This window comes from Canis lupus, chromosome 20 (genome assembly GCF_011100685.1).
Source record: "Canis lupus familiaris isolate Mischka breed German Shepherd chromosome 20, alternate assembly UU_Cfam_GSD_1.0, whole genome shotgun sequence".
NCBI lineage: Eukaryota > Metazoa > Chordata > Mammalia > Carnivora > Canidae > Canis > Canis lupus.
The window spans coordinates 14723058-14737488 of NC_049241.1; the positions used below are offsets into that span (position 1 = coordinate 14723058).

The 14431-nt window shown below is 38.2% G+C and overlaps 1 protein-coding gene across 13 annotated transcripts in view; it reads right to left on the bottom strand.

Moving 5' to 3' along the window:
• Nucleotides 1-14431, bottom strand: part of CNTN4 (contactin 4) — a 916127-nt gene that overhangs the window by 310086 nt on the left and 591610 nt on the right. The window lies entirely within an intron of this gene.

The following is a 14431-nucleotide window of genomic DNA, read 5'->3' on the forward strand; positions in this document are numbered from 1 at the left end:
TGATTATAACGAAGTGGAGACACAGACTCATTTTAATATTGATAACTTATTTTTACTAACAACCTCCAGAATGCTTGTCATTCCCTTTCCTCTCATTGTTCCATCTGCCTTTTGCTCACCCTTACTTTGTTTACATTTTGTGCCTTCCTCTCCTCTTTTGTGCTGCTGTCGTCATGGGAGACTGTCTATTGTCACAAAGCAAAATTTCTCTGTTCTGTAATGCGGTAATATTATTGGAAGCAAGCAATCATGATTTCATAAATACATTAATAATGAGAAACAGCTCTGTACTGCTGAAATATGTATAAAAGTTTCTTAAATTGTCTATGTAAGTAAAGAACAACCTAGAGTCATGGTTCTCAAATTATCTTGTAAATGACTAGCTTGTTTTTTTTTCCAACCTATTATGGATGGGGATGTTTGTGTAAATATCATGCAGGTGGAACCATTTGAGAGCACACAAATTCAGTAACATCCAAACTAGTCTATAGCTATTTCAATGATACTTGAGTATATAAATGATATATGAGATTCTAAATGCTCTCTCTCAACAACAGTAACTAGATGTATGAAACTTTATCACAGAGCAGTGATAAGTATCAAGACTAGAATAATTCACAAGCTAAACTTTAGGTAGCAGTAGAGAGTACATACGCTTCTGGAGTACACACATAATAAATAATTGTCAAAATGCATCTCACCACCTATACTCATGAAAGGGATTTTTGTTCTTCAAAATTTAGTTTGAATTCTTCTACTTTTTTTTTAATCCTAGAAAGCTTTCCTAGAACTTTATCTTCTTCATTTAAGCACCTTATTCTTCAATTTTATCTCCCTGTGGCCACTTATCTTTTTCTATCAAGTGTATTTGTACCTTGCTTTTTCCTGCTTTGGACTGTAAGCTCCTTGAGAACATAATGTATTGTATGCATTTTGGCATGTTCTGATGTTCCAATACCAAGTACAGGAGCTTATACATGGAAGATCATTAGTAAGGGTTTGTTCTACCTGTGTGTAATTTTTTTGTACTTTTTAATGTATTCAATCAGCTGAGTTAGGCATTACCTGATGAATTTCCAGATAAAAGGGCCAGTGGCTATGATGTTAAGTAATACTGAATATCACTCTGTAGCCGACAATCCACATTCCACTTATGTGTGATTATTTTGAAGAGTGTGAATTGCAACTGCTATGCTGGAAAACCTTTATAACCAGGCTTTGTTGATAGGTGATAAGATGAAAGTAAATTCATTCAGATGTTTCAGGACTGAGGGAAAGGAATAAAGCTGGCTTGGGAATCTTGGTAGGAAAGGACAGGAAGTAAGGTAATTTCTTGTAAGGCTTATAACCCAGGCTTTTAAAAGTCCATATTTTAAGGTAGGAATAGAAGAAAAATGTAAGCAGACAAATGACAAAACAGAATTCTGTTTTATTATAGAGGAGTAAGGACAGCCAATGACCTCCTGGTAAGAACAAGCAGTATGTGAATTCAGAAAAACCATAAACTGAGATCAATGCCTTAGGTCAACTAGTAAATTCATGACCTATCTCTCCATCACCTAGTCTCTCTAGCCCTCAATTTTCTCATCTCTAAATTAATAGGACTGGACTAGGTTAGTGGTTCTATGCCAGTTAAGAATGGCAAATAATCCCTGAATATTTTCCCATGAACTTACATGCACATGTGAAATTTGCATTCAAAAATAACATGAATTATATTGCCACCACCATCCTCTTTCCTTACTTCATGTATAAAATCTCACATTAACGAGACTTAAACAAAGAAAACAGGATCTGCCAAGGAACTCAAAAGCATATAATAAAAGTACGTAAACACATAGTTTTTTTTTTTTTTAACACTCATGGTTTAAAGCCATATACTTCAAAATCCAGATATTTACATTTCAGATTTTCAACAATTATATAGATAGTTTCAAAACAAACTTAAACACTGGTCAGGGATTAGCTCAATTCAAATGTGCAAAATTATGTGAATTTTTGGCATATCTATTTAAGTAACAAATGTTACTCATAAAGATCACTAACACAGCAGCACACTTGGTGGATTTTTCACTAAGAGAGAAATATTTCTATTGTTGTCCCAATTCCAAAATTATGTGTGTATATATATAATATCAATCATCTCAATTCATTGGTGTTCCCTGATTTGAATTTCATACAGAAATACACAGTCTATTACTAGTAATTCCAAATAAGAATAAAGCATAATAATGATTATCCAGGATGCAGCTGAGAGGCTGTGGATTAACATCTGTACTATTTCTCAACGTATCCATGCCATATTTAAATAACAAAAATGGTATTTTTTCTGTGTATTTTGTAACAAGAATTGATAATAACGATGCTTTGCATTCACTATAAATAACACATTTCATCCAAATGAAAGTTTTTATTTTCTCTTGGTTAACCAAGCTTGCTGCCTGTAAATTAACATTAGCATAAAGGGAATGGTATTTCAGTTTTCATCTAAGGAAATCCATAGCCTTTCAAGCATGAGCTGTTTGGTTTCAAAAAGACAGAGGGAAAGATTTTAGAAAGTTTAGCAATGCAGGTGTAGAAAACAGATAACCAAACTTAAAACTTTAGCCTAGAGTTACTATACTAACATTTTTGAGAAAAAAAAAAAAAAGAGTTAAAAGGTTGCTTTGTTTCTCTCAAACCTTGAGGTAGCTAGGTGAAACAGAGTCCTCAGAATGATAATCTTAGATGAAACATGGTGAGAGGCATCAGTAAGTTTGTTCTATCTTTGTGTAGTAGTGACAAAGTGACTTTCAAATGCCTTGAAGGTTTGAAGGTACATATAAAACACTTTGCATCTGTCATTTTTAAAGCCTAGAAGATAAAGTTCACCCTTTCCTTTGTCACATTAAGTTGTTCTATGTAACCAGAGGGGTAGCCATGATTTTCAGCCTAGAGAAGTAAAGGAGCATCTCAGAAAATGACAGAGGACAAGATTTTAGTAAGCCATTATGTTTCAAGTTAGACTGTAGACCTCCTGCACTGTAATCAGGTCATGCAAGTATAGAGCAAGTACAGAGCTTGTGTTTTTAAATCCGAGTCCGGACTGACTGCAACAGAAAAATCCAGGGTCCATGAATTTGCCTTTAACATAGCTTAATCTAGGTGATTCTTTTGCACGCTAAAATTGTAAAACTACCAACACAGATCCTTTGTTCCTAGCTCTCCATTTCCTAAGAGCAGAATATCAACCCACATTGGCTTTAGACACACTCCTAAACTTTCTCTGCTGGTAAAGTCAAACCAACAGACCTTTGCTTGATAACATTTAGAGAAGGACTTTTAGCACATGTCCGGACTAACAGTTGAGAGGCAAGCAGATAGGAACAGAAAATGATAAAACTAACGCACACAAAGAAAATGGATGGATTTGTCAAGGTAGGGGACTCAAGTTGAAACTAAAACATTTTCTTAGAATGCTCATAGTTGAATGCCAGCAACTAATTGTAAGAACTCCCTCAAGGGTTCTGTGTGACAAAGCAAAGGCATCCCCAGAGTAATGCAATAATTATTGGCCTAATACAATAACTTATCCTCACTTGATACACAATACATTCCCACTGTAACCACCACCTTTCTTTACAAGAATGAACCTCATTTAACTGACAGGATGTTCATATTGATGTTTTAACTTGTGGATTCCCAAAAGGGTGAAAGATCACCCCAGTGACTGACCTCCCTGTAATCTCTCAGGGGAGCAACAGGCAATTATTTTTCATTCTCCTGGAAATTCTTGAAAATCATGATTAAGAGAAAGTGAGAGAAACCAGGTTGCCAACAGCCCAGATACAGTCTTTTCAAATTCCAGGTCATTGATCTCAGTCTTAGCCTGGGGAATTTAGTGCAGATGCCAAAACTGGTACATCATGATTTCCTGGTTTCTCCTCTGCTTGGAGACTATCTGCCAATTGCTCACAAGGCTAAATATACAATACTACCTGCATTCCCTAAAGCTCCATATCACAAAAATTCTCATGAACTAGTATTTGAGTAAACCACATATTTGCAAAGAGAAGAAAGAAGACCTAAACTAAGGAAAGCCCCCTTTCATGTTTCACCAAAGACTGGGAGACCTCTGGGTTTTCAGAAAAGAGTAGAAATTTCATGACCAGAAATTTATTTAGGTTAAAAGTCAGACTATCCTTAACCTTTTTCTCCCTTTGTTCATCAAATACTAAAAGTTATTGGAAAACACTGTTCTCAACAAATGATTCTCAAACTCCCTTCCCCATTTGATTCTTTTCTTTTTAAAATCTATTTTTTGGGGAAGACAAAAATCAATGTTTGTCAGCCAATTTTTTTCTTGTTTCCTCTTGTAAATGTTCCAGAAACAAAATGTAGTGTCAGGGCTACTCTTAAAATGTTTGGAGTACTGAAAAAGATGCATAGAATCATGCAACTTTAAATTTTAAGAGATTATTTAATCCTGAATGTATTTTCCCAGGTCACAGGCCCAAAATGTACCCCTGCAATGGAAACAAAAAATAAAATAATTTACCTAAAAATAAAATAATCCTCTAAGAAATACAGTAATAAAACACCTTTCCACAGTTAGGGATCCTTTATTTTATCTGCAGCTTTAGTATATCAATGATCTCACTTTCTTTTTTCTTAAATTAATTTGGCTCATTTTGACACGTCCCCAAACTTCTCTCCTAGGCAAGAAAAATGCTGCTCAGTTAGGCTACCAGAAGCTAGATTGGGAAAAGAAACTGGAATGGATGGCAGTGGCCTGAGTTTTTCTGAGACTGAGAAGAGAAACCTATGACTGAATCTCAGGTGATGCTTAACTCAAGGAAACAGTGCAGAAGCCCATGTGTCAAGTACAGTGGAGCAAGCATAGAGCAAAATCTCTATTCCACGTGGAAGGTTAGCAAAAGACAACACGCATAAAGAAGCAAGCTAGTGGGTAGGTGAGGCCTGGAAAAGTCCACTAATGCTAACTGCAGATCTTTTTCTAATACAGCATGTGGAAATAATCCTAAAAGGTAGCCAGCCAGTATAGGAAGGAAAGGCATTAAAGGGCTGAGCAGTATCAGACAGCAGGTATGATCTTGAGATGAATATTTCATAGAAAGAAACTTAGCAAAAAAAAGTAATCAAGCTATGCCTAAACTTATTCCTCAAAGTGTGGTCTAGAAACCTCTTGCATCAATGTTACCTTACCCGGTGGTACTTAATGAAAGGCAGATTTTTTGAGCCCCTGCCAGACTTACTGGATTTTTATTACCAGTGCTCAGCACTGCTGTTCATTATTGTGCATTCTATAGTTTGAAACCTTAAGTTATGAATTGAGCACAGATGACTTTCAGCCCTAAACCAATTAAGGATACCAATGAAGAAAAACAACCCTGCAGAGTTTCATTCTATGTGCTAGCTCACTCTGTAGCTACCATGTGGGATGGGGTAAAAGGCCATATTTCTCCAGCAAAGCCCCTAGGTCAATGCACTTCTCTTCTGCTGGAAATATTTTTCATCTCTTACAAACTCAGTGACTCAACTCTGCTGGGAAAGGAGAAAAATGCAATACTATGATTTCATCTTGGAAAAATAAAAATACCAGATCCAATTCTACTTGTAATTGCTGTGGAGTTCCCGGGTGTTGCACCTGAGGGTTTTTTAGCCCTTAATCCTAATGGTAGGTATAAAGTGTTGCCATAACAGTCAAGAATCTAGGACTGTGATATATAGTCAATCTTCCTATGACATCAAATCGGCTTTTGATTAAACACCTAGTCTTGGGCAGAAACACTTAAATGGCAAAAATCTCAATTTGGAAGGAAACTCTAGGACACCTAATGGGTAATGCAAGGGTTTGAGTGTAAGCTCAGATCCTGAGCTTGTGGGTTTAGGTGGGAGTTACATGAGGGTCACACCTGGAAGCTAGACAGTTTGTTATGCATGCACAGAAGCATCCAGATGCAAACAAAGTAACTTTGTCATGCCGTATCTTTTACTCTGCATCCTGTGAAGCCCTAGACCATTCAAGAGCATAAATGCGCTCTATGTGTGTCATCAGTGGGAACATGTTGCCTTATTGATGTGCAGACCAAAGCCACTTCACCAGGGACAAGGAAGGGGTAGTTCTCCCACTAAGCTGGTTTGTTGGGTGTGCTCCCACAGTCATGCTCATATTTTACTTTCTCCCTTTCACCACTTATATCAATGGGGAAGCCCAATGGGGAGAAACATGATTCATTCTGCTACCAGTGTTCCAAGAAAGGCACACACAGGGTCTTCTTTATCCTGCTGGCTGGGAGTCTTCTCTTCCAGCTGTTCTAACAATCATGGAAACTCATTTTGGCCAAGAAACTGTAAGGCGGGAGGATCTCTGTGTATCAAAATTACAAACTGGGGATCCCTGGGTGGCGCAGCGGTTTAGCGCCTGCCTTTGGCCCAGGGCGCGATCCTGGAGACCCCGGATCAAGTCCCACGTCGGGCTCCCGGTGCATGGAGCCTGCTTCTCCCTCTGCCTATGTCTCTGCCCCTCCCCCCGTGACTATCATAAATAAATAAAAAAATTAAAAAAATTACAAACTGTGCAGACAATAACCAAAGGTAATTCAGAAACAAATTAAATACTCCTGATTACTTGAATGTGAGCATTCCTTTAAAATTGAATCATTGATTACAGAAACGATGACTGGACAGCTGTCAAACTATCATTATAAATAGTGTTATAGTTTCTATAACAGTGTTTTTAGTCTCTATAACATCAATAGCAAGGGATGTTCAAAGGTCCCACACAGGTGACTATGTGTGAGACTAGCCAACACACAGCATTTTTATTGAATAAGAACTCTGCTTGGTTCTATTTGCTTGTTCAGTTGAATAGAGCAGAGGCAAAACAAATACAAGAGGAGACAGATATTCCTGCTTCAAGGACAAGATGTTTCTTTTATCGTCCTTGCTTCCACCTTCTGTCTTTTAGCCCCCTGAGTATTTTAAACAGTAAGGAACAGAGAAGTCTGCAGATAGCTGGTATATGTCTGAAGGAAGAAAGTAAAAGGAAGTCCAAATGAGAAGTGAATTCTTTTATGCTTTGTTTCCTGCTTAGCAGAACAGTTCTCTGCTATCATACATTGGGTCACACATAATGAGGACCTAATTGTATGTAATGCTAGATCTTAGAAATGGTGGTGAAGTTGGGAAGTATGAGGAGATAAAAGTGGTCTTTACTGGGAAAAAAAATTCTGCTTGCTGAAGCAAGTATTTGTAGTAGTGGCAAAGAACAGGGGAAATGGGTCAGCACATCCTACTCTGACCTTGATTCCAAATCCTGACATATTTCAGGAACAATGGATTCATTACTCCTTTAAATATAAGTAAATGGGTGATGCTGACGTCAAGCTCCAGTTATGAAAATAAAGATAAATTTCAACAAATGCACATATTCTGTAACTCATTTGGAGGCAAAAACTGACCTGAAGGGATGTAAGGCTATATATAGCCTTAGTATGAGTATTGCTACAGAATTATAAATGTGTGTGATTATGGAGTACTGACCTAGACGCAGCTGGGGATGTTATGTAATACTGGGTATATTTTATGGGCCATGTTTTGTTTCTAAAATCAGAAAAATTCTTATTTTTCAAACATTTCTGACCCAAACAGTTTCTAATCAGAGTATATGGGCCTATATTGTATGCCAATATCAATGGTGTAGGTAGAGCATATACAGAGTGCAAAGTAGACACCATCCTGCCCTCATGGGGATCATCCTGCCCTCATGGAGTGTTTTTTCTAGAGGGGCTGCCAGATAATAATCAGGTAAGTATAGCTAACTTTATCTTTTTACTTAATAAACTTTATTTTGTAGAGCAATTTTAGGTTTACAGAAAAATTGAGCAGAAAGTACATTAAGTTCCCATACATCCCTTCTCTCCTTCTCACAGTGACCTAATACACAGTTAGCTACATATAAGCAGGGAATGGAACATTAGCTACATAAGAGGAGTGAAACTTACGACCGCCCCAAGAACACAAAGAGCTGGAAGAGTCCTGGGGAGCATGCATGCACTCTTCCCCATAACTGCTGCCCTAAAGTAACCTATAGTTTCCTTATAATACATTTACATTGCAGTTTTGACTCCTCCCTCTGCCCTCACACCAGGGGAAGGCTGCCATGACAGTTCCAACAAGGACCATATAAAGCCAATCCCCCTCCTCAACCCCCTCCTCCCAACTATCACTGAGGACCAATAGGAGGAGTTCCTTAAGTGATTGATTGGAGGCAATCTCAGTCAGATCTTCCTAGCTTTGTCCCATAAACCATGCAAGCATAAAAAGAAAAGACACCCCTAGCCCCAGAGCAGTTGCCACTTCAGGGACTGCTTGAGTGTGTATTTTCTCTTTAACTGCTATTAAATTCTTCCTTAAGAGTTTTGCTCTGAATACTTTCTTGGCCAAACTCAAGAGCCAAGGTCTGCATAGAGGCAAGGAAGGCACCTGATGTTGCCAATAATTTCTCCTATTATTAACATCTTGCATGGTTGAGGTACGTTTGTTATAACTGATGAGCCAGTTGATCCATTATTACTAAAGTCCCTAGTTTACATTAGGGTTCACTCTTTGCGTTATGTAATCCTATGGGTCTCAGCAAATGCTTTATGCCATGTATTCACTATTACAATACCACATAGAATAGTTTACTGGCCTAAAAATCCCCTGTGCTCCACTACAGTTAATTCTTTAATTTATATTCAAGTATATCACTATTTACTCATGACTGCAACTTGTTATATTCATAAATAAGAACATAGAAAAACATATGTATATAACTGATAGGTTTTGACTAAAGAAGTTGGATGGAGATATCTGGGACACTAATTCACACTAAGTATTATTTCCCTAGTGACAGAAGTATATAGTAGATATCTATGGTTTTTGCCTGCTTAGAATCCATCACTCCTTTTTAAGGTAAGAGCATTCTGCTTTTTCTTTAGTGAACCAAGTGCCCTAGTTTCTTAACCTAAGTGGCTTGGATAGACTAAAATCCTCTAAGTCAGAAGAACAGGTAACTCAGGTCTGGCCAATTAATATTCTATTTTCCTAGAAAATTGATTCCCAAGCATATGATGCATATTTGGATAAGATTCTATTTCAGGGCTTTTCATAAAACTACTAGAAAAAAATCCCTTTTATAGTCTGGGATTGCTTGGAGGGAGAAAACCTGGAGCTTCCAAAGGCCTCCACATAGAGAATCTAAAAAAAGAACGAACTAACACATTGAGGAAGCCAATAGGAAACTAAAGAATGGAGGCTGAGTTTCGATGACATCATTTGGGCTTTGAAAACAGGTCTGTTCCAAGTAAGGTTTATCCCTAAGATCCCCAAATATGTGAACTAGTGATTGCTTTTATTTAGGCAAATTGGAGTTAACTTATTTATTTTTTTTTTACATTTTTTTTTATTTTTTTATTTTTTTATTCATAGAGATGCAGAGAGAGAGAGAGAGGCAGAGACACAGGCAGAGGGAGAAGCAGGCTCCATGTAGAGAGCTTGATGTGGGACTCGATCCAGGGTCTCCAGATCACGCCCGGGGCTTCAGGTGGCGCTAAACCGCTGTGCCACCGGGGCTGCCCGGAGTTAACTTATATCAGCTGTAGCTAAGTGACTCCTAATTGAAACTATATTCATAGAAAGTATACATCCATTTATTCCAAGGGTTAATGCATGTCACTGGTCTTCCTTTTCTTTCAATTTCCTTTTGACAATTCTTTAAATGTACTTGTGTGTATAAAGGCACATAAATAGGCCATCAGCAAAATGGCAGGCAAAGATCTTCCCTTTGGAGCCTGTTCATTTTTACACTTTTACCTCAACCTGGTCACTCCTATGATCAACTGTTCCCTAAAGGTCTGCTCCTTTGAACTGTGCCACCTTGTCTGATTTCTGGATACTTATGACAAGCCTCATATCTGATTTCTGGATACTTATGACAAGCCTCATAAAGCATGTCTTTCCTAAGCTTTTCCCTATCACAGGACACTATTTCTTGATGGAAAAAAAAATACAGATAACTGTATGTTAATTCATTTCTCAGATTCTTAGCTTCTAGGTGAAATTCATACACTTTAATGGTGGCCTTTTTATTTACTTATTCATGAGACACACACACACCACACACACAGAGGCAGAGAGGCAGGGAGAAGCAGGCTCCATGCAGGGAGCCCAATGTGGAACTCCATGTGGGACTCCATCCCGGGACCCAGGGATCAAGCCCAAGCCAAGGCAGAAGCTCAACTGCGGAGCAACCCAAGTGTCCCAATGGTGGCCTTTTGAAGAGATAATTAACCTACAACAGTGGTAATTTTCATAATGTGCTTTTACATATTCTTTGTGTGCAAAAAGACTCTCCTAGGAAGCCAGTTAAAAATGAATACAGAATTACAAGGCCTTTCCCCCCAAAATTCTGATTAGTTAGATTCAGAAGTATGGCACAAACATATGCATTTGAATTGTGCATCCCAGTTTATTTAGATGCAGATGATCCAAAATTATTAGCCACCATTTAAGAAAGAAAAATTGAGAGAATGTCAGCAACCACAGTAGGCTATTTCAAGCACATGGCTGCTACCAGAACTTTTAACCAAGGAAAGACAGCATTTGTTTAGCTTTTATTTATTTATTTTTATTGAAGTTCGATTTGCCAACACATAGTATAACACCCAGTGCTCATCCCATCAAGTGCCCTCCTCAGTGCCCATCACCCAGTTACCCCATCCCCAGCCTGCTTCCCCTTTCACTACCCTTTGTTCTTTCCCAGAGTTAGGAGTCTTGTTCAGCTTTTCAATCAAATGCTGGAAATGCCTCTCTTTTATGCCTTGGCTGAGCAGGGTGTTTCCAATCATACCTGTTGTTCATGGGGATACATTTCTTCTTTGCAATCGGAGGTGTAAATGATTGTAACAGATCTGCTTTGGCTACTGATGTTGTGCTTATTATGTATTAAGAATATTATAATACAGATTTATCCGGTTTCTCTGTGACTTGGGAAAACAATGAACTCTTTCCCAGGCTATGACTAAGTCTCCCAGAACCAGAGTATCTTCATTCTCAACTAAACAAAAGTATGACCAAGGTTGCCTCTTCTGTACTCAGTCATAATTTTGCACTTCCTTGGAGACCATCTGTTTTAAGGCTTTCTGGGTGAATTCTTGGTGTTATTATCTCCTCAAGGACACCCTATGTTCCCCATTGCCTTCCCTGACATTAAACTGCCTGAACATGGAACACCTTCAGGTGGCACTTTCATGTTTTGTGCATTATGGCTCCTCAAGTCATATTCACAAACCATCGCACCTGTCTCTTTGGCAGCTGAAATATTCCATGTCTGCCTTTCATTAAATGTTTCAGGTTTTCAATTTGGCACATACTGAATGCGTCAATATATATATATGTATATACACACACTAGGAAGCGTGAAAGGGAGTAATCTGGTAGCTGTTCAAGCAAAACTCTGACAACATATTTCTAACAGGAAAGATCCACTAAATTTGAATTTGGTATTCTCTTTCTGGTGTGTAAGTACTTTAGTTATTTTGCATACTGTTGCTTAGGATACAAGGCTGTCATAATATCCCCGGATGAAATTGGTAGAAGACAGAATTGAGACACAGTTCACGGCAGGCAGTAGGCTCCAGAGTATGAGTCTTCTTGGCGGGACATCGGCATTTTAATCAAAAGTTGGTAAGGAAACCCAAGCCAGACTGTGTCCTTACCAAATCCAGAAGTCTTGTTAGAGATGGATAAACAACCACAGTCACTCAACTTAGGCAGTAATGTGCTCAGCTGTGGAAAAAAAGATGCTTAGGAGACTATAAATCAACTTCTACTTTCCCATTCTCTAAATATAACCTGTGTCTTCTATTTGGAGACGTGTAGAATAATGGCAATAAAAACTACTCATTATTGAGCATAATCAGGCTAGGCTGCATACAAAGTAAAAACATGCCAAACCCTGCCTCAACCCACCAACAACTCTACTGACTGGTCCTACATTCCTCTTCACTTATGATGGAGAAAGAAAAGATTAGAGACAATTCACTTATAACAGGTCACAAAAACCTGGCAAATTCTAAGATCAGAACCAAGTACATAATAGCACTGTGATGTACAGTGGCAATTGCTCTCTACACATTACCACCACAAAGTGACAAATGAGATTCTGCTTTGTTGAGTAAGAATGATATCATCAAAGGGTGCCTGGATGGCACAGTTGGTTTAGCCTCTGACTCTTGGTTTCGGCTCAGGTCGTGATTTCAGGGTCCTGAGATTGAGCCCAATGGTAGGCTCTGCACACTGTGATCAGGGTGGAGCCTGTTTAAGATTGTCTCTCCCTCTCCCTGCCCCTACTGCTTGTGCTCTCTCTCTCTCTCAAATAAATAAATCTTAAAAAAAAAAAAAAAAGAATGGCATCATCAAATGTAACTTCAGATTTTTAAAAAGATTTTATTTATTTTAGAGAGAGACAGAAAGGGAGCATGGGCATGGGGGAAGGACAGAGGGAGAAGGAGAGAACCTCAAGCAGACTCCATGCTGAGCACAGAGCCCAATGTAGGGCTTGATCTTATAACCCTGAGGTCACGACCTGAGCTGAAATCCAGAGTCTGATGCTTAACTGACTGAACCACCCAGGCCCCCACCTTAACTTCAGATTCTTAATCCAATTTCATTTTTGAGGTGAAGAACCAAAGTTTTTCAGAGGTTAAATGGTTTACAAAAAATAACACAGATAGTCAGGGATGGAGGTCTAACAGAATCTTGATTTTCTACCAGTTGAATGTTGTTCATAGTACCATCAGTTCCCTTTAGTTTATTTTTTGGATAGCAGGAGAATTGGTCCACTTTTACCTAGAAATATACTGGAAGAGAATAACGGAGTCATCCCTTAGGAAGGGAGAAAACCTATTTTGTCAATATTTATGTCTTGAAACTTTGGTTCAGGAGAAGATAAGTGAAAATCTAATTCCTTTCAATAGAGAGCAGAAGGGATAAATGTATTCATTATATGCTGTACTTGTTACTAATTCTTTCAAATTACAAAGTTGTTCTTTTTTCGAATTACCAGCATATTGATGTACAGAAAGGATATTTTGTCCTAAAGTATCCTCTATAGAAAACTTAATAAAAGGGGGATTCATAACCTTTCAAAATGACAAGCATAAAATTTGCATCTAATTACTGGGCATTCTGCCTTTTTCTATGTCATTCTGTCATGAGGTAAAGTGGCATGCACACTGATTTTGGGCAAACACAAAGCAAAAACTTTCTGTAAAGGGATAAATGGCAGCAGAAAATGCCATTGACTTGAATTCACAGGCTTATCAAAAGAGGAGGAAAAAATGTTTTTTTTGGCTTTCCCGAGACAAGGTAAAAAGCATGTCCATTAAGTTGTTGAGCAACTTGAATAAGTCATCCACTTGTCCTCCTCATTTCACTAGCAAATGAAACTGAAATCCCTTCCCACAGACCTCCAGAGAAGAGATGGATGACCACAAGCAACTACCTTTATAACAAAAATATCTCGTCTGAGCAAAACACCAACTAAGCAGAAAGTAACTGACAGGGATACTGGGGTAACACCTTTCATTCATTCAAGTTTTTATTGAGTTCCCACTATGTGCTAGACCATATTCAACATATTGAGGATAGATAGTATCCTCAGTAACTAAGCACTGCCCTAAAAGTGATCACATCTTAGGTTGGAGGAGGAAGACTCAAAGCAATTTATACAGTATGTTGAAAGGTGACGGATGCTGCGAAGTAAAAAGAAAGGGCACAGGGAGTCCAGGGAGGATAGTGCAATTTTAAATAGGGTTGCCAGTGATGTCTTTATGAGAAGATAATATTTTATCCAAGACTTGAAAGAGGTGAGGGAACAAACCATGAATATATCTGGGCGGTAAACATTTCAGGCAAAGCAAATGATGACTGCAAAAGCCCTCAAGAGGCACAGTGGGAAAATGCTTAGTTTATTTAAAACAAATGGTTTTCCACTTTACCTGTTCCTCTTCTCCTGCTGCCTCTACACACACACACACCAAGGCAGCCAGTGTGCTGAAGCCTCATGTGCAGGGGGAGTATCCCGAGGATTGCATCTATACCACTTATCAGTGCTTATTAGCACTGCCACATTCATGGTAGAGTTCTTCAACCCACATTTATATAAGCAAAAGCAAATATTAATACTATGTTGTTACTTTACAGACAAAGTAAGGCATAAAAATCCACTTGAGGGGGTCTGGGATGTCCTTGCACTATAATGATTTTTTTTTTTCTCTCAAAGGATGCAAATACAATTAGGAAACTATAATTCTGGACAGTTTTCAGATAGAACTTTTCTTCTATAGAATATACCAAGATCCATAAATTGTTTATAATACAGAAA